Below are 22,384 nucleotides of genomic sequence, written 5' to 3' on the forward strand. Positions count from 1 at the left end.
AGGTCCAAATGTACCATTCCATAAATGACCCCCTTATTGTCTTCCTATTCTGATAGAGGATGCTTCTTTTTTTCTTTTTCCCAAAGCTATTTCCTTCCCCTTCCTTCTACCTATGAGTGAAAAGTGCACTCATTAAGAGCCATGAGATCTACATTTCTTCATTAAAAGTATATTAAAAAACACAAACCAGAATTAGAGCTGCATAATGCAGTCCCCATCACATGATAAAGTACCACCAACAAGAAATATTGCTATCAACACTGTCTTATATTCATTAAGCAAACACTGCTTGAGATGGTGCTCAGATATTCTTCATTTTTCTATTACATGATCCAAGGGACTTTATTTTCTTCTGATTATGGAAACAACTGAACATTACACCTATAAGTTCTAGTTGTTTGCTCCATCATTTTCTTTTAATAGGTTTCAACAGCAAAGAGAAAATTAAACGAGGGAAATCTTGTAACAGAAAATGAAGAATACCTGATTATGTGCATTCAGCAATTACTGGCGGGGGTGGAGGGAGGGTAGATCTTTTTAAGCTGTGCCTACAGGATACTTCCACTGCTTTGGTACATAGGCACACAGCTTGCCACTCATATTTTGTGAAGGTATTTCACATAAAATTCCAACTACTTGCAAGACAGTGCTTTGATACACACTTATCTGAAACGGAACAAGGACTGTGTTTGCAGTTTATCCAACGGGACTGAGTTTGCATTTTATCCAGCAAATGAAAATGGACTTAGGCTTCAGCAAAATTCCAGCAACGGCCAAAAGGATATCTCTCACAGCCTGGCTGTCACTGCCTTGAAGGTGCCTAGGTCCCCTGTGTCTGACTGAAAACCTGCACATGCGCTGGACATCGTCCCATGCAATAAGGTGCTCCTCTCCCAGCCGGGCTAAGTGACCGTGCACTTTGTTTCTGCTAAAACCTAGTACAGTTCAGGAGATGAGGATGCTTCTGTCCATGGAAAGGGATGAGCTGCCTCCAGTAATCATTGCCTAAGCCTGCTGGACTGATAGGACAGGGCGCAGAGCAAAATCCAGCAGCTGACATTAGGAACAGTGATGGCAGCTGTTGCACTCTCCATTTCCACTAGAGAATGTGGACCCTAGACCCTTCCAAGGTGCAGTGTTTTCTTAGCAGTGGAACAACTGCTCTTGGGGATTCAGTTTCCAACAAGAGCATCTTGATCAGCAGCCTGCATCTCCCTGTGGAAGCTGTGCCACCGTGCTGGAAAAGAGTTTAATCATAACAGGGAGGATTTAAATGCCAGTAGTGTCAATGGGGCATTCAGCTGAGAAGGCACCTTTGATTCCTGAGGACTCTCAAGGCTGCCTCTGGATTTTATTCAGTAGTTGCAAAAATAAACGAACATACCAAACCAAACAAAACCCTACTGGTGAGAAACTCCTGCTCCGCTCTGGGTTATTCTTTAACAAGACATGGATACAAGGTGCCTTCTTCCCCCATGATAATGTTCTAGATGGCATATGGAACTTCTGCCCTGTAGCCCGTGATAAGTGCCTAAGGCATCGCCTGACTCAACTGATGCAGCAGGATGCAAATTTGGCTGATTGCAGGTGACTTGCAACTCCCCAGTCAGGCTAGTATAGATGCTAGTAACTCAACAGGATAGGAGGAATAGGCATGCAAGTCTCTCCTCGGAGATAGAGAGGTTCTCATAAATTAGGTGCTGCAAAGGTCACATTAACTTTTGATCCTGTTGCTACCAGCCTCTGGGGCCTCTCTAGCAGCTCAGTACTACCTTAAAAGTGAAATTTAAGTTCTCTGCAAGCGAATTGCAGCAACATAAAGAAACCTGACTCTAAAGGAGAGTCAGGCATATGTAGAAGACATATGTGCAAAGCTCTGCAGGTTATGAAAGGATTCTTTGTTTCCACCACAGCAGCTGGAGATGAACTACCACTATTCTGTTGCTTCCAGGGCAATGACAGCCTGGTTAAGCTGAGCTCCCCTCAGTCCTCTTCCCTGATGGAGGTATCGTGCTGCAAGAAATTGATACGTTCTGTGAAGGAGAAAATAATTCAGCTAGAGATTTGCCTGTCTTCGTAATAGCCATTGCATGCTGATTTTTACCTCTAAAATTGCCTGAGTTTTAAGATGTACCCAGAATCATTAAATGAACATCATTTGGGCTTGTAGCTGGAAGGAATACGGTCCTACCTGCTTCATGCATAGGGAGCACTTGGCTGTTTGTTGCTGGAAAATGTCTCACACAAGAGAAGGACTCAATGTCAAAGTAACAAAGCTGAAGGTAATCCTCGGCTCAGAAAAATGTGCCATAAACTAGCTCCACTCAGCTCTTCTCTTCAGAAGACAGAAAAGAGGAGTTTGTGCTAAAGCATCTTGCTACAATACATATCAGATTGCTAATCTCACTTTGGAGCTGAATGCAGAAGCTGCATTTCAGTGCTGCTGACTAAGAGATAGAAAGAACAGCTCCACAGCTAAGCAGCTGCACGCTGAGAATATTTGTGACCACCCCACTGGTGTAAGGGTCTGAAGCCCCATGAGACTTTGCACGTCAAGATCAAGGGGGCACAGTGCATGTTTTGTGAGATATCCCACCTGTCCTCAGATACTGCAAAAACTTCTGTCAGGCACATCTCCAGGGATTGTTCAAGGACCATCTATGAAGACAGTATCCTTATAGACCCGCCATGCTTTGCAATTTGGGAGAGTTTGCTCCTTTGTTCTCCCAAGTAGGTAATTATTAATACATGTAAGAAAAAGAAACAGTTCAGAACATACATGCACCCTTTCCTCTGCCACTTGTATTCATGAATGCACAAACCACTGTTTCTTTTAATCTCACATGACCACAAGCTGTTTCCCAAATGCTGGCTTTAAAATCAGCTTGTGGTTTTGGAGAAATATAGGACAAGTAGCACAGCCAGATTTGCTGTGAGTGTTGTGACTGCCTAGACCACCTAATGGTGAAGAAACCAAGACTCCAGCACAGTTCCCTCTCTTCTGCCTCCCCAGTCTGCTGCAGCTGTATCTGTATCCTGCCTACTGCTCTGTTGCTATGCCAGCTTCAGTCAGAAGTTATCTGTATGGTAATACACAGCTGCTTACAGGCAGCAGTGCTACTTTCACAGCATAATACAGAACAAATGAACAAAATGAACATAAGTTGCTGGAGGATGGCAGGGTACTTTGAGGAGCAGCATAGCACTTGCCACTCAGCCAGATAACCTGTGCCATGTCTGTTTGCTTTCCCTGGGCATGGGCTTGCTGTCCAGAGTTCATTGGCAAAGCCAGCACATCCACATAGTGTGCAAGGAGAATATATGTGTGTGTCTGTGTGTTCCTGCCCTGGGGAGTTTCGTTTCCAACCTAGTTACAATACCTTGGGGTGTTCTTCTCATACCGTGACCCCCAGCTTGGTCACTCCCGATGGGTGGGTCTCAGTGGGTCTCAGGCCAGTGCCTGTGTTGTATAACACATGAGAATTAAGGTCCTGCCTTCTGGTCATTTTGATTTAATGCTGTCTTGGCATCTGTGCTGGTACCTCCACTGGACATTACTGTCCCAGTGAAAGAGGCAGTGCCTTTCCCAGAGCTCCAGCTGTTCAAAACCCCAAACCAGTGCTGATTTCAGCTTGTTCACATATTTTTAGCAACAAACTGCAGCGGATGAGGAGCAGAGGCGCTCACTGTTCTGCTGCCTTAGCTGGCTTGCAGTAACTCCTGGGAGGTGGCTGGGCATCATTCCACCTTAAATTCCCCTCCAACATGAATCATAGTGCCATGGAATAATAAAACTATTGAGTTTGGGAAAGATCTCTAAGGTTATCAAGTCCAGCCACTAACCCAGTTCCGCCGAGTTCATGTCACTATACCATGTGCCACATCTACACGTCTTTTAAACACCTTCAAGGATTGTGACTCAACCTCTTCCTTGGGCAGCCTGTGCCAGTGCTTGACAACCCCTTCTGTGAAGAATTTTTCCCTCATATTTAATCTAAACCTCCTCTGCCACAACCTGAGGCCACTTCCTCTCATCCTTTCACTTTGAGATATGAGAGAAGAGACTGACCCCCACCTGGCCACAACCTTCTTTCAGGTAGTTATAGAGCGATAAGGTCCCCCTGGTCTTCCTCTTCTCCAGGTTGAACAACCCCAGCTCCCTCAGCCACCCCTCATGAGACTTGTGCTCCAGACTCTTCAGCACCTTTGTTGCCCTGGACACACCCCAGCACCTCAATGTCTTTCTTGTAGGGAGGGGCACAAAATTGAACACAGGATTTGAGTGCTGAGTACATGGAAAGAATTGCTTCCCTGGTCCTGCTGGCCACACTACTTCTCATACACGCCAGGATGCCACTGGCCATGAAAAGAGCGGGTGCCCAGGGAAATCAGGTTAGGTTGTTTTTTTTTTTTTAATTGACAAAGTTACATATTAATAGAAAGAACAGAAGCATCTAGTGCCTGATTTTTGACCCCACAGCTTTCAGTGTGACCCACAGACATGCACTGACTCAGGGCAAACAGGTGGCAGGATGTTCTCTCTTACAAACTCTGTAAGACCAGCAGATTCCAAGAAATTGCTGCTGTATGTGTTTTGTTTCTCTGTGCCCCACTGTTCTTTCTCTTTTGCTTTTGCATGTCTGTTTGCATTCCTTTATCCTGAATCTTTGCAGCAGTTCCTTATAGATGCTGGTGCCCAGTATAGCATAATACAGCTTGATTGGCTCACAATCAACACTTCATAATAAAAATCACGTAGTATTGTCTGATATAAGTCAGACATAGTGGAGAATAATTTAGGTTTTTTCTTCTCTCTCATATCAAGAAATTTGAGGACACTTTGGTAATTTTGCCATAATGCTGTGTGTCACTTTGGACGCCTTCAGAGGCCACTGAGTTGCAAACAGCTATCAATTTGTGAGCCTTGAGCAACCTTTATGTAGCAGTTTGCATGTAGCATAACTTCAATAAGCACGAATTTTGCCTATAAACAGGTACTACTTCCCATTCTTTAGGGATTTCTTTGGTAGGAGGAATTATATTAAAAATAGACACTTAGTTTTGCAATTATCTCAGAAATCATGTTTAAAATACAGTTTTAAGGGTAACTCTTTACTGACAATGGATTTTGAATCAAATGTTCTCCTCTGTTCTGTGCAGACTGTTTTTAAGCAGTGTGGTATGGTATTGCTCTATGAGGTCAGCTGAGATTTTGGAATTAAATTCCTTCACTGTGTAACTTTCCAAATCTCACTCTCCATTTTCTTGTCCTTCCTATACTACAGGCTGCCTTTTTCATCAGGTTTTTATCTACAACAGTCAGATGATACACTTTAGTTCCACAAAGCCTCAGCACCATAAAATTCAGATATAGTCTTGATGGTGTGAAGATGTGTCAATCTCTTTTCTTAAAAAGAAGTTAAACTTTACACTAAACAAAACATACTTACCTTGGAAATTTGTACTCAAATGAGAGAAACAAACTTCTGCCTCCCTCGAGAGGGCTGTATTGCTTAAAAGCTTCCATTACCTAGGCAGGCAGAGGAGTTACTTGCCCACATTGCATAAAGACTACAATCTCACTGTGAGATTCTCTGTCTACAACACTTTTGCATGGGGTATCAGTGGACCTTTATCCACCAGTTTCCTCTTGAGAAGCCCTCCTATGGCTTCTAGGAAAGGTATTGAGCTAACATCAGGCTTTAAATAGTCTAGCTCCAGCTGGCAACTAAGAACCAGGCATCTGCTCTCTCACTCCTCACCCCCGCCCTTCCCCCGGTAGGATGGGGAAGGGAATTTGAAAAAAAAAAGGATAAAACCTGTGAGTTAAGAACCAGTTTAATAAATGGAAAAAAACCATCATCCTCCTCCTCATCAGCATCATGTAATGAAAAGGGAGGTAAGAGAGAGGAATAAAACCCAGGAAAGAAAAGTGTTTCACGATACAGTTGCCCACCACCTGCTGACCAATGCCAGACCCTGTCCCCCAGCATTGATCAACCCCTCCCAGCAACTCCCCCCAGTTTATATACTGGGCATGATGTCCTGTGGTATAGAATATCCCTTTGGAAATTTGGGTCAGCTGTCCATGCTATGCTCCCTCTCAGCTTCTTGTGCACCTCCTCACTGGCAGATCATGGAACACTGGAAGTCCTTCATTTGGGGTAAGCACTGCTGAGCAACAACAAAAACATCAGTGTGCTACCAACATTATTCTCATGCTAAACCCAAAACACAGCTCTGTACCAGCTACTAGGAGGAAAATTAACTCTATCCCAGCTGAAACCAGGACACCTGGCTAAGTGTAATGCAGTAAGGTGAAGAAAGAAAGAAATTTTTCTTCTGGACATTTAGTCAGCAAAAGCAAGACTTTAAGAGGAAAAATCCAGACACTAGTCATTATGGCGTAGCATTAATCAAAGAGCAAAGTAAAACTGGAGATTTAGCCAAGAAGTGAAGTCATGCTGAACAGCACAAAGTCACCTTCTAGATGAAAGCCTTGTGCGACACCACTGCTAGTATGTCCCATCCAGGTGGTGTGGTTCTCCACTTCAGCATTCTATCAGACACGGCTCTTCTCTAGTCCTGTGCAGGTTAGGCATTAAAAAGCCTCTTACGTACTGTGAACAGGCCTAAGCTGGTACACAAGCACTAGCATGAGAATTAATAACAGAGATTTTTAGAGAAAGTTTCCAAAATTTCTGTCTTGCTTTTGGAAATGGCTAATCTTATCAGCTAAGATTAGGTCTGTCCTTTCTTCAAACAAGTAAATACAAACTAGTGACTCTGAGGCATCCCTGCAGCATGAAAAACATCTCATCCTCATATTTACTGTCAGACAAGGCCAAAATAATTCTTTGTATCAACACTAGTGAGGACCTAACTGGTAGGATGAGCCTTTTTTGATAAATGCTAAATTAAAAGTCTATAGAGCAAGAAAGGTCTATAAAGTTGTTTCCCCTGCAATCAGGGTGAACAAGCAATGTAAAAGTGTCTTGTAGCCCATTTTTTCTCTGCTTCTGCTGTGCTTAGGCCAATTTGTAGTTTGGGTTGGGAGCAGTGTAGTCCCAGTGTTAGAGGCACACTAGCTAAAGCTGTCCCTATAACTCAGGTAATCCATCTGCCTCTGCTGTTCATCTCCCTTAATGATTTTTGGCTTTGTCTGGTGGCTGAGCAGAAAGGGCCTCACTGAATTATCTCATCACTTCTGATAGTCTCTGCAGCACCAGGCAGAATCCTGCTAGACCAGACACTCACTAAAAGAGTCAGCCCAGTGCCACCTTTAACTTCAGAGCCACCCTGGATCACCGCCAAAGACCAAAATCAGGAGAAATCTAGGATTTTATTCCCTGTTACAGTTAGTTAAGTTACTAAACCAAATGGCATGCACTTGGAGTTGTGCAAAGCCTTTGACACTGGTGATACTGGCACAGGTTGCCCAGAGAAGCTGTGGATGTCACATTCCTGGCAGTGTTCTAGGCCAGGTGGGATGAGGCTTTGAGCAACCTGCTCTAGTGGGTGGCGTACATGCTTATGGCACAGGGTTGGAACTAGAACATCTTTGAGGTTCTTCCAACCCAAACTATTCTATGATTCTGCAGACCTTTCTGATAACCTCACAGCATAACAAGCAAAAAATCTTTCAGAAAAAGGAGACCGCTTCAGTAGTTGTCTTGCTCAGTGCTCATCAGCTGTTAGAGGCAAAGAAATCTGTCTCTCTGTAGCTTCAGGCCCCATGACTTGGCTCAGCAGTCAGTTTTCCAAGCCACATTTAAAAGGATTGCTAACTAACTACTCTTTCCTATTATCTGTCACTAGACTAATTTTTGGGGTAGAGGTTGTACATTGGAGTTTTTAGGAGAATGCTAATGATGTAATGGTAGGGGAGGGGAACCTTTTGATGCCACAGTAACTGAAGACAGAGAAATGAAGCCAAAATATTGCAAACCAATAATAAATCTAACAAACCAATGCAATCAAGTGGAGCAAAAATCACTTTAAGTGGCTTTGTATTTGCATTCACCATCAAGGTCTCATTTATGCAATTATTGTAATATTGATCCTTTTGCAAAGGAAAAAGTGTAGTGATTAAATTTTTTAAAATATAAGAATAACAAAAATCAATGTTCTTCTAAACAGGGATCGGCTGGAAGATTTCAAAACTTCAGGATAACTTTCATTATCCTGAAGCCTGGAGCTCAGTTATTTACCAGCAGTGGTTCTAAATTCTAAATCTCACTCTGCTCATCCAAATCACTTATGAGAAGGACTTGGTTTACAGTAAATTCCTTTCCCTTGGAGCTGTTTCCTGCATTGTATAGGCATTTTCAGATATGAGAAGTGGGCAAGATTTCTGGAAGCACTGGCTTCCTAAAGAAAATGATTATGCATCTAGGAGGGTTTTCTGAAATATCTAAATAGCTTATAATCTATTTCTGTGGATTTCAGCTCACTGTGTTACCTCTGCAGGTATGTATTTGAATCCCAAATGTCTTAGAAAATATACAAAAGATACTGCAACCACCTCTCTCGGTTTGTGTTACTGAGCATTTCATAATTTATCTGCATTTTGGAAATCCTTTGCATACATTTTAAGTAAATATATTTCCATAAAACACTCTCCAGGGATAAGTGCATTTCTGAGAAACTGTAAGAGAACCTGGGTAGATATATCTCAAATAGACTGTTGCTTTTTTAAAGGGAAAATGGTACCAGTTTTGGTTTCAGACTGAGTGCATTTCCTGAGATACAGAGTCCAACCAGTATGTAGTGCTTGCCATTGATTCCACAAAGTCAGCATCTATTTTACAGTTTTAACATAGGTAAACTAAGCCTAAATCAAACATTTATGCTATTCCAGCAAGTTGTAATGCAAGTCAGTCTGTCAATCATGCCCCCACACAGATCTATTATTCCGTTTGATTGCCAGATACAAGCAATTTGAAAACAAATGCTCCTAAAATGGTTTGATTGCTCTTCTTGTAAGTAATCAATTACTCCTTAATTGCCTGACAAATATATGATTTGATGATGTCTCTTGTACTGTCTCCCTCTCTGTTTTGTCCATGTGCTCAAAATATATATCTGCCCTATAAAACCCCCTCCACCTTGCAAGCAGTACAAAATGATCCTCATCCAGCTGCTGAGATTGCTTCCAATCTAGATTACAGAGTAATCTAGTCCAGCAGTGACCTTTGATAGCCAGCTCTGATCAGGACAGGCCTAGCAATCCCTCTGAGCATGGGAATTGCTGAATTTCAGATGGGGCTGGGATGAACTCTATGCATATCAACCTGCTCAGCCTGACTGTAACAGGGACTGCAGTGCTGTGGGGGCAATCAAATACTGGGTACTTTGGTTAGGCATGAGCAGAACATACTTGATGAAAGGTAGTTGTTGAATTAGTCATGAACCAGCTTGTTACCCCTAATGGAAAGATAAAAACTGAATTTCATGTTGTTAGGATGTGACCTCCCCTGGAAAAAAGGTCATACCTCGATGGACCACTTCTGCTAAGTGTCTGGGAATAACCTTGTATAGCTCTGGAGATTGCCATTTCTGTGTCAGTTTAATCTAATCTAGGACTGTATTGCTGCTGAAAATGATGTCCTATTCCCTCTTCCAACTTGTGGTTTCAGGTCCCTCTGCCTGACTTGTAGTAATGCTAGTAAAAGGGCAGGAAAACACGAGGCAGGGGGAGGGACTCCTTCTAATGGGCTTGCTTGGTGCAGAGCAATAGCCAGGCTGCCAGCTGGAGAGGACAGCCCCTGCTGTCTGGTCAAATACACAGAGAAGAATCATACTGAAAGCTTTCACACTAATAGCACAATGTAGGTGATGCACTGCAGGAGTAGCACAAATCTCCTTTCTGCAGTGAGCACTCCTGCATTGTCTAGAGGATGCTGGAAAGGCAGAAGTTGTCATGGCAGAGCAACAGAAGTGCAACAGCAGCACGTAAGCACTGAACTCAACTTTCAGTACATGGGAGTTGGTTAAGCTTGATGTCTCAAAATCAGCCATCTTGTTGGGGTTTTACCTTTGAAATTTTTGGCATGGGAAATAACAATAGGTAAAGTCCCAGCTACACTTAGGAAATGTGATGTTAAATTATTGTATTTGAAGGAAATTAAGCCATCTCCTTCCCAAGTGCTGATCCACAAGCACATTCAATTTCTGCCCTTCTACTGCACAACTTCAGAGCCGTATCTTTCCAATTCCTCAGTGCACTGCTTTCTGTCTTCCCTGTGTTGCATCTCTGCCTATAATTCATCCCCCAGGGTGAAGGAACTGTGGGAAGGAGTTTAGTCCTGGCAAAGGGTCACTCAGGACAAGCACAGGAACCATGACCTACCCCTCACAAGGGACCAAGTTAACGTGTTCAAGCAGCCCATGAGAACTGCCTGCAGCAACTTTCTCTTCATCTGGAGCATATCTGGGCAAGGTAATTTAGTAGCTGAACTGGCTTTCTGTCAGCTCAGAACAAATGCCAGTGCTGGGCAGTTTCATGGGATGAAGTAATTCAGTGGGGTGAAGGCTACTGGGGCTACCTGAGGTTTCATACAACCACAGGGACTCTCCCTATCTGCCTAAGACTTGCTTTGGAACAACTGAAAGCACATCCAAGCCTTAGCAGAACATGGTCTCTTTAGCCCTCTCCTCATGGAAAGATTGGGTGTTTAAGACATCACAACAGCACTTAGACACTTCCCTCAACAACAAACACAAAAAAAAAAAAAAAAAAAAAAAAAAAAAAAAAAAAAAAAAAAAATTTAAAAAGACAGAAATTACCCATATTCCAGAAAGACAGAAATATTTCACCAGGGTAGAAATCTGAAATCAGCAGCTCAGATGCTCCTTGTGCATCAACACGTGGAGTTGTTGTAGTAGTTGTTAAGCTTTCTGTTACTTGTCCTGCTCTGCTGTCACTTCAGCTTCAGGAACTCGCTAAGCTTTTCCATAGCTAAAGTCTTCTACCAGAAACAAGGAGAAACAGGAAAGCAGCTGCAGTTGAATAAAAAGGTCGAAAACCAATGCAGAATCTCTGATGCTGGTTCTCAATCCAAGGCATTCATTATCTTGCTCTGCACAACAACATTTTTCCTATTCCTACCTGCTGCTGCAACCACGGCCTTGTTTACCATTCATTTAGTGCACAGCCTTTAGGAAAGGATGTTTATGAGATAATTTGTCTCTCTTCATATTCATAATAGAGAATAAATTAATAACTACATTAATAAAGCAGCTACATTATTATAAGATCTTTTCTTTATTGCTAACATAAATCATGAATGCCCTTCCACCCAAATTATAGCACAGAGCATAATTCTTACTCATAACTCAGAACTTTCAATTCTTTTTTTCAATTTATAGTAACTTACCTTCTCTACCTACTACTATGTCCCCAACAATTCTACTGCCTGCAGACACCAACTAGGAGGAAAGTATGCATTACAACTTGTAGAAATCACACTGCTATTTCAAAATTTAAGCAAAGCATTAACTAAGTTGTGCATATCAAGAAGTGGGTTAGCACTACGTATTTCTTCTCAAATGATTGTGTAATTAGTCCTCATCAACCTCCAGACTTCCACACCAACAGCTGGAATTGTTTTCACTATTACTTCCTGGCAAGTACTGTGAATGATGACTACAGAAATCCTGTGGCATTCAGAACTTTGACATGGCGAAAATTAATCTTCATTTTAGGAACATGGGAGCAAGCAAATGTGAATGTTAATGTAATTAAAGACTTGCCAGTTGGGGAATGTTGGGCACGAGGCTTGAACTTACGACTAACGTCTCTTTTTCACGGCTGTGATGCATGTGTTCAGAGAGAAGAGCAATGCGCGGAATTCTAAACCATTTAACATTTGCAAATAGGTGTCATGCTCACTCTGTGTGGTTGGGTGCAATTCCAAATGAAGCCACCAAACCCACTTCCATCTCATACTCAGGATATTTTACCTGCCTTTGCTTCTACGTGGTACATGTCTGCTAGTTGCAATGCTGAACCTAAGGGCAAACCATAAAATCTGGAAACATATTCAGTTTTCCCCATTGTTCCCTTTTTTGATCCTATAACATGGAAGGGGATTTCCTCTTCCCAATTTTCTTTGCTTGTGGCCAGCAGGAGAATACATTACAGCAAAAGAAGACATTTCATACATATTAACTTAATCTGAAGCACAAGGGTCATATTTCTTGTAAAAACTCTCTTAGTGTAAGGCTGTAATGACTAATGTTATGCAACTGGGCTAAAGAAATCCAAAGAAGGACACGAACCTTTCTGTTTATATACCAATATTTCTGCTTTGGCACAAGAGGACAGTATGTGACTGTGTCACAGGATGTGAAGTATTCAAACACTGAAATACTTGGAAACACATGATGTCTGGGAGCAAATTTCTTTCCAGGGTAAGGGTTTCACAGTCATTTATTGCACACCCAACATACACCCAGCCTTTGGACTGGCATCTGCCTGGAAGGACTGGCTGTGGTACTTCCTTCTCATTTCATTTCAGGCAAAAATGAATTTACTGGCAGCTGAAGACACCCAACATTAATTTCCCGACTAGGAGAGGCCTAATTCAAAAGCAAAAATCTGCTGTGGTCTTTCAAGGTCAAAGGTATGCTATTCCTGGGGATAAGTGTGTAACTATACCAAATATTACTCTTCTTTCTCCAACCCAACCTTGTAAGACTATGAGGAACAGGATGGATTAAAGCATAAAGTGGAAATGCCACATCCAGGTGCTCAGGAGGACCCCAGATATTCAGCAAGTCGTGAATTTAGATCATATTTTTCTGATTTACTTGCCTTATAAGCAGTGCCTCTCTAGTCTCCCCTCCCAATCATAGCTCATCCCCTTGAGCTTCAGCAGAGAAAGAAAAGTGGGTGAATCTTTCTCTTTAAAACTGACAACGGGATGTGATTTCCCTCAGCCAGGTAAAAACAGGGAGGTCTATGGACCTCAGGCCCAGTCTAATTTTTCGCCTCCCTTCTTTACCTCAGGGGGGATGAGAGCAGCAGGGAAATCCTTGCTGTCAGGTAGCCCAGGGCAAGAGTAGGGCACTCACACCCTGAAGGGGCTTTTCTTCTCGAGGGGCTTCAGCACTGGCTCTGCCCCTCAACCCCTTGGTCCACTTCTGTAAGGAAAGGGAGTGCAAACATCACCTCTCCAGAGAGGAGGTGGAGGGGATAGGCAATAAGAGACTGTTCCCACCACTCCTTGAGGGCAGCTTTGAGGGCAGGAGAAAGGGGACCAAGGACAGCCTGGCTATCTGTGCAGTTCACTCAATAGGCACCAACATATTGCAGTGGGATGAGCTGAAATGAGAACACCCTTCATCTACTCTTCCAATGAGCTATGTTGTTGGATCCCTCATTTCTCCTCCCTTCTTCCTTTGCCAGGAAAATGCAGGAATGGACCTCACCTGCTGTGAAAGGCAGTTTACCCCCTGCTTAATGAATCTATGTTACTTATAATGACTTTCAGCATACTTTCATGGAAGGTTTACATGCGCTCAGCTTGGTCCTTTTTTTTTTTTCCAGTTCATTAAACTGATAATGAAGATAAAGTACTAGGACTGCTAGTGGGCTGATCATAGCTAAAGTGGGACACCCATTAAAGCCCAAACTAACTGCTTCACGTAGAATTTCTAGTTATGAAACTATCAATTTAAGGATTTCACCATCTTAACAAGTCCTGTTTCTTTCATGTACGTAATAAAAACGAATCTATTAATCTTCAGTGTGCATATCCCCAGAAAGAAATGAGCAGGAACATTTTAATTTTCAATCAGCATTTCTGGTGGATGAACACAATTAAGTACTGTCATATAAAATATCCGTGATAGCTTAAGGGTGTAAAGCAAAACTACATGAATAAATAAGAGCCATTGAATGAATCATAAAAACTTACATCTAAACCATAGAATTCTTCTTTAAGATAATAAATCAGGATTAACCTAAGCACATGCGCGTATTTGTGTGTACATACATAGGTTTGTGCTCAACTTGCATTTTAAATCCCTTCAAAAACGTCCACCTCTTTTTGAACCAGGGGACACACGGACAGTTGTGTGATGTTATTCCAAGCAGCAAGAAAATGCAGGTGATTAAAACATTATGGTAAAATATTTATAAAAATTAAGTTCTAAATATACAAAATCTGCCCCATTTCCTTTTACAAAGGCTGCTCCACAAGACCCATTGTAAAATCTTAGTTTCCATTATGTCCCACATGTCTGCTCCAGGCAAGCTCCAAACTCTCCACGCATCCTAGACAATCCTGGCTGAAAAAAATTGTGATTAAGTGAAGGTGGGAAAAGAAGTAGACTTGCAGAAGAAGTCAAGACACAACTGCAGGGCTGCCTGGCCACAGGGGTGGGAGGAGAAGATGAAACAGATGGGGCAGGAGCATCAGGAGCCACTGGGTAAGGTTTTGACAAGAAGGAAGGATATAATGAGAAATAATCTGGAGGGATAAAATCCTAGGACAGAAACAATGACAGATAAGTGGTAAAGCAAAAAAAAGAGAGAAATCATATCTCTACATGCAAATTTATTTAGTTTTCATTGCACTTTTTTAGGAAGGGTGGGATTAATTTTTCATTTGTATTGAACATTTAATTAATTAACTTCTTTTTTCTCTTTTTAAAGTATTTTGGTGCATGGAATTTATCCTCTGCACACTCCCACAAACACATGTACCTATGTCACAAAGAAATTAACTGCTGAAAAAGTACTAGCTAAAAAAGTGTTAATGAATTCCTCAGGGCTTTGAGAAGTGATGAGTAACAACCACCAAAACAAATATACTCGCTGAAGAATATTTTTAAGCTGACTTGTTCACTGAACACTTTTCCCAGACGTATTTATCATAAAATACTGTGAAGTGGTTTGTCTGGATTTTGAAGAAGAATAGCCTGGAAGCTAAGTCATAACCAAGTCTGTAATAAAAAAGAGATGAAAAATGTGCAAATAGACCATATTAAAACTTGCTTATTACATTTTAGTATTCTCAAAATGTTGTTTACTGTATATTTTATCTTTCCTGATGGTAGATGCACATTTCATTTTTCCTCTCTGCCAGAACTATTTCACTTCCAGTATTTGTAGCTTAAACACTTTCTCAGTGGCAGCAATTGTATTTCTCTGTTGTCTCATCACCTGCTCCCATTCACTCATACCCGTTCAGGTATAACTTTTAGCTGTGGCAATATAAAGCTAAATGTGCTTGATTATTGTTTCACAAGATCTATGGAGGCTTTCGATTTCATTAAAAGTTTATTCATTCTACAGAATAGATGTACTATTTCAGCAGTGTGAGAATTATTTCAGCAGTGTGAGAATAAAATTCAAATAACCAAAAATCAGTATAAGGTCTGCTAACAGTATTTTGCTCATTAAGAATGGATTTGAAATAAGCTACTCAAAATAACTATTTACCTTCTTCTTAACAGTTGGAGAATGCTTAAATTTTAAAGTCTATGATTTTTATTGAATTAAGTAAAGAGTAGTATGTCTATAAACAAAAAAAGATACCGATTCTTGAGTTGAACAACAAGTCAAAAGTTCTTGTTCAGGTTCTAGCAGTGCAGGAAATAGAAGCAAATATATTTTACATTTTATGCCATACACAGCAGAAGAAGGCAATCTCTTCCCTTTCTTAAGAAAGGAATTTGTCTATTCCTGATTGAAACAGGCACACATACCTAACATGTGCTATAGTGGCAAATGCCACAGTTTAATATTTAATTATCCTATGATCAAACTGGTTTTATACATCCTGTAAATGGCATCAATTTATCACTCATTACGTTTTTATCTGACACCGAACACTGGGGGTTTATTTCAATACTAGCTGGTAGCGAGATGATGTCTGCCATTCTACTGCAGATGGGTAGCCATAATTTGGGTCAACCTTTAATGGCTGACAGAAACCAGCAGTCTGAGACTTGAGAGATTTTGATACTGAACATAGAAGCAAGGTTCCGCCAAACTCTCCTCAAGTGAAAAGGAAATTTTACCACTCTTATCTGGTCATCAACTGTGTGAACAAATCATCAACACGTGATGAAATATGATTTGGAACAGAAAAAACAAACATGAGAACATCTTTTTGTCCTAGTTTTTAGTGCTGGTTAGTCCTTTGCAAACTTATCTCCCATCAAGGCCTTGTATGAGGAAGTGTCTTCCCTGGAGTAAGTCTGCTGGAACTGTTCCCTGCTCCAGTGGACAATATGAGCAGGAAAAGGAGTGGAGATGGGGCATGTCCTGCCAGCCCACAGCAAGATTAAGAGCTCCCTGGATAAAGCATTCTTCTTGAAGACCTGAAATTTTTCTAAGTGTTGCGTTTTTTGACAAGAAAATATGAAATCTTACCTTCTGTCAAAGTCACTTGTGAAATTCTGCAGCTCTGACTTGGCTGACACTGACTTGTTCAACCTTGCATTAATATCGCTTTGGAATACAGTGCTATGCTTGCCCACAAATATCACAAAAGCCAAAGGTGTGTGCACCTCATCTCAGTACATTCTCAAGAGCAGACTTTGTGTCTGAAGTATGGAAATAATCTAGAAATAAGCTTTTGATTTGGTCACCTCTCCTCCACTACTTCTTCCGTGAAGGAGTTCTCTGTTCCACAGTTATCTTTGCTTTTTTTCACGAGCGGGCAAGTGTATGCAAAATCCAGTCTGAGCAAGATGTGATATTTGGACTGACTGAATATTTGCAAATGGACTGCAGAAGAAGCAGAAGAATTGCTGCACACTGCCCCTTCAGATGTGATTTTGCCCCACAAGATGTGGCAAAATCACAGCTGAAGCCACAATTACAGCACAGAAAATGCTGAGTCCACGATAAAGGCTATTTCATGTTTCCAGGAAGCTGAGGAGAAAACCTTAGCTCCTGAGATGATGCACACTATTGCTGAGCATACTCACAGAACGGGGGCATCAGAGAGAGAAGGGGATTACATGGTGCAACCTGGAGCTTGCACTGAACACAGGTGTCTGAAACAAATTGCTCTGGAGGACCCACATTCATCTCTCTACAGATAAAATTTGATATAGAAATTGTTCTCCCACCAAGGATGGCAGATGGGGTGAAATATGGATGTACTTGTATGATTGTAAGAAGGATCTGACAATTATTAATAGTTAGTCTTTAGATAGTACTTTACATTTACAAATCTCTGTACAAGCTGTAATTAATTAATGATAAGTCCTTAAATACACTGGAGTTGAACTAACACAGCTTAGAATGACTGATGCATGAAGACAGAGGAATCGTTAACCTTAATGAATCATGTTTGGGACAGTGGATGGAATAAGTATTAGAAATAAACATGGACAGTGTGTGACAGGCTGACACAAGCTGTTGTGTAGTACTCCAGCTTCTGACTGCTTTTCTGGTGGATTGATAGCCATGGGGTGAGTTGAGGTTGCTGTGTGCAGCAATAAGAAGATACACAGTGCTTGGTCATGATGCCACAGGCGCTGGTTTTCTTTGTATATTGCCAGTACTGCCAGGGCAGTTACTGATTCCTGAGGGTTTTAGCAGATGCAGAATCAAGTCTATGAGTAACTATTACATCACTGTTCCTGTCAGGCTTTTAGAAAGGGACATAATGTAGCACTACTAATTAATGTAAAATGTAATATCAGGATTTTACATTTACAAAAAAATGTAAAATTTTAATATCAGGAATGTCAATATAGCAGAATCTAAATGAAAGACCTGAATGAAGACCACCACCTGTTTGAGCAGATAACCATGATGATTTTGTGGTATGAAATTACTTGAGATGAAACAGTTGCCTCCTCAGTCAGGCTGAGAGTGATTCTCCTCTGGGTAGGACAGCACTTCAAAAGCTTTGACCATCCATTAGTTACAGGCACTGCATCCTCATAAAAACTCTGCAATTCACTGGCTCTGTGCCCTGTATTGCTTTTCGGAAATACCAGACACTATCTCAGTCTAATATATTTACAATTGCATTTTGAATATATCTAGAATGACTGGCAGACAGATCAATTTTTTTGATAAAAGTGACTTTTCCATATTAAAAAAAAATAATCTGTCTAAGCAGTCTGCATTTAAATTTTCATTTAATATATTTTTGTTAAACTTTCTGTGTCTGCTTCAGTGTTTATAAGTAACACCATTATTCCATGACCAGATAAGCACCCTTCATTTTCCATTAAATTTTCCCATCCTTAGTCCCTAGAATTGAGGCAAATGGCAGGCACATCTGATTCAGAGGTTGCTAGCAGAGGCTGCAGCTGAGTATCAAGTCATATGAGCACTGATTACCCACCCTTGCACCCACAGGTGCCTGAAGGGCTCCTCCCAGCCTTGCTGCTTAAGCTTCCTTATCTCTACTGAGGCAAAAGCTGGGCTTGACTGACATCTGTAACTGACTTCAGAATCCTTGCAACAGCGTGGAAGTCCTCAGGTTGTAAAAAAAACCCCTTTCCCAACTGCACAGTTGTTATTTAACTGTATAAAAAGCCATGGCCTACACCAGGACAGCAAGGTGCAGGTATAATCACACTGAATGCTCTGGTTAGGCATTCCTGTGTTTCAAACTGATATGCTATTACTATTAATATCATAAATCATCTTGGTATTATTCTCATTTCTTAAAGTGAGCTGCCACATTAAACAAATGTTTATTCTTTCAGTCATGTAAGATTCAGAGGCTTTGCTCCTTTGTGGTCACACAGATTAACTCCCCCCTGCAGAAGCAAACAAGAAGAGGACACAGCTCCTGCTATAAGTATAGGTAGCCTGGTAGCTATGGTAGCAAGACTTTGCTAGAGTGAGCCCTGCTTTGGAAATAACAGTGCACAGGTTACATGAAGTAAAATAAACACAGATTTGTTTACTAGTAAACTGCTGTGATAAATAGAAATGAAAATGATTAGGTATTCCTTTGGGAAATGTGTCTCTTCTTCATATTAATTACACTGACAGTAGCTTATTAATGCTGTGTCAGCTTTTGTTTACACTTTCCGCAGAAAAAAAAGAGAATTGCTACAACAGAATGTGAATATAGACATTTAATTGTTTGCTCAGTACATGTTTCAGTGATTATTTAAATAAACAAATGAAGATACCCCCACCATTATGAGATAAAGCAGAAGAACTGAACTAAAATTATAACAGAAAACTGTCAAAGCTTCACATTTGGTGCTTGGGAAATGCATAATACATGTAAGATTTTCTTTGTGGAGTCAGAAAGTCATCTTACTCAGTTCACCTTTACTCTCATTTTCCCTGCTGAAGTTTGAACTTAAGTTTTTTGAGGGAACATGAAGAGCTCTACATCCTTGAGAAGCCACAGTTCTTGTTCTTTTGCTCAACTATAAAAATCATTATTATATGTTTATATTATAGTGATATAGAAAAATCTGTATTGGTCCCCTATACGATATTTGTGTTCCATAGCCCCAGGGAAACACACATAACCTCCTGCCCTAACACAGGAGTAAAGGCCTGTACTAAGGTCATGCTGTAGCCCATATGGTCTGGCCAAAGGGAGCGAGAAACACAGAGGAAACTGCCTGGGTTTTATAAATAAAACTGCAACTGCAGTTTAACAAAACTGCAATCTGTTTTGTTTAAGAGACTGAAATACCAAGGAGAGGACTAAAGAAATGGGTTGTGTTTTAAACAAGAAAGAAACCTAATGCTTGATCAGATCTCTGTTCTAATATATGTACAAAACTCTGGTCTTGCTTAATTTAGTGTGTAGCTGTATCAGCAGTTCCATCAGGACCCTCAAAAGAATAGTGGAAAAAGTTGATGTGCAAGTGTGTTACACCATAAAAACTTCCTTTCCAGTTGTTTTTCTGTTTAGTTGCTTAATTCTTATCAAGATTCCTCAACTTTTATTTTCTCTCTCAGGAATTTGTTGCTTAGCTCAGTTGGTTAGAGCATGGTGCTAATAATGCCAGTGTTGTGGGTTTGATACCCTAATGGGCCATTCACTTCAGAACTGGACTTGATGATCCTTGTGGTTCTCTTCCAATTCAGTGTTCTGAATATTCTGTGATTCTGTGATCCTTCTTCAGTCCAGATGGGAATACCGGGGATCTCAGTGGCAGGTACTTCACTCACTAGACTGGGATCTTCAAACTGAAAATGCAGTAATTTTATAGCAGCCTGCCCTCTCTGGGATATTAATCATGCATTGTTTGTAGGGGTTAGGTGCTTTGTCGTGGAACAAAGTCTAAAAATATAAGTACCAGTAATAAAACCACTCTGGCTGGCTGGGACGTGCTGCTGAGGTTTACTGTCGGAGGTACAGGAAGAAGCTGCTGGGTCCAAAATCCATCACCCTGAGTTGTCCCTGGCATGTTTCCCCCAGTGCTCCCGGCATCACAGTGAGTCAGCCGCCGCTCCTCAATTGCCAAACCTACGTCAGCCGCCTGGGGTTAGTCAGAGAGGGACCAGGGGAGACATCTGTCCCTCCCCACACAACTATCATTAAAAAGGCTGTGGCCCTGAATACAGAGTGGTGCTGCAGTGGAAAGGTGGCCAGGCCCTCAGGAGGCTCCAGGAGATGATGGTCCACAGCTTCATAGGACCTGCTTGTTCCTAATTGCCACCATCCTGTCTCCTGCCTGTGTCACAGGGTGTCCTGGTAACAGGACAGTGTCAGACATCTGGGGGTGCCATGGGAGGCACAAGATGAAGAAGGCATCATTCTTTGTCCAGGAATGGACCAGTGTCCCAGGATCTGGGGTCCTGTGAAACCTTTGTGTTGTGCTGTCTGGCATGACAGGGTGCACCTCCACCCCAGCAAGGCAGAGCACGTTGTGCCAGCCACCCTAAATGACTCACAGGCTGGCACCTCTGCTACCCAGGAGATTCAGGTTTATGCTTCAGAGGCTAGGGGGATGCCCACCTAAATCTCTGGAAGTCCAAGGGGCCTAAGTTTCCTAAAGAAGTGGCCCTTCACTATACTGGTGAATACTCAGATACCTTTTGGAAAGGCTGTGAAAAGCAATAGAGGAGGGTGTGTGTTTGCACACATATACTAATAATGTAAAACAGATGTTCAAAACCCATTATTTTATCTCATGCAAACATTTATGATGTTCCCCTAGAAACAGGCAACCTTTTCCTCTTTGGCAATTAAATGCATGTTTGGCTGCATTCCTACACCTTGATAGCATCTATTGTTCATTACATAAACAACTGGGTTAAAGAAATAAATGAAATTAAATTGGAAATTATTTCTCAATTTTTCTTGTATTACTTGTCACATGCAGCAAGGAAACTTCCCAAAATCCTCTGTATGTTGCTAGTGTTGCATAATGTTTTGAGAGCCTTGTTATTTTAAGCACATACAGACATAAAATAGCAATATAGTGATATTGAATATTTACCATTTCTGTAGATGGTTTTATTTATAGAAGTCCAACTGCCTAATTTCTATTTTACTCATATTTGGGTGGATGTTCTGTCATAGATTAAAAAAAAAGTGACCTGATTGTACGTCAAGCAGATGGCTTCAGTTCTTCTAGGTCTGGACCGACTTTTATTACTTATGGGAAATACAGCACGGGTTGTCAACAAGAGCTGGCTTGCCTTAAGTTGCCACACGTATCCATAGCATATGGAAACAGGGAAAGAAAGGGATAATAAAGAATGCACACCAGAAAGTGAAAAAATATTAATCTAGCTAAAACCTCAGAAAAATCCAATAATTTCAAAGTATAAATCTTGACAAGTCAGATCCCTTCAATGCTAACATAACATCATCAATGACAACTGTGTCCTGAGTGGAATCATTAAGAGGAATGCCCATAGAAGAATTCTTGTATTCTCCTTTTAGACACAGAACAATATGGTCATCAGGCAATAATCAGCCTGACAGTAATCACTCCAGCTACATGAGAGGACTTTTCACAGTGCACTATGAAAAAGGCTGCCTTTTGATACTCAGTATCTAGGCTTGCTGTTGTCACGGTGACTGAAAAAGAGCTGTGCATAGAGAGGCATAAAAGAGAAGAAAAATGATAAAACTTTTTTTGAAGAAAAAAAATCAGTTCTACAGAAAGAAAATACTGGTTTCAAATCATACCAATCGTGAAAAAAAATTACTAGAGCTGCTTGAAATAAAATGAAGTATTTGATTTTATCTGGTCCTGAAAGAACATAAAATTTAGGGCAAAGCTGAAGTCTGACATGACAAAATGTTTACAGAACAGTTTTTTTTATTCCAGTCAGCTTTAAATGAGAGAGAAAAGAGAATTACTTGAATTAAGGAAATGAGGGAAAATAACATGTAGTGACATTTTTGAGTGATTTATCAGCTGGGCCACTCCTCAGATCTCATAGCTCCTAGTCTGTAGAATTTCACTGTGT

Source organism: Corvus hawaiiensis, chromosome 1 (assembly GCF_020740725.1).
Source record: "Corvus hawaiiensis isolate bCorHaw1 chromosome 1, bCorHaw1.pri.cur, whole genome shotgun sequence".
In the NCBI taxonomy this organism is placed as follows: Eukaryota; Metazoa; Chordata; class Aves; order Passeriformes; family Corvidae; genus Corvus; species Corvus hawaiiensis.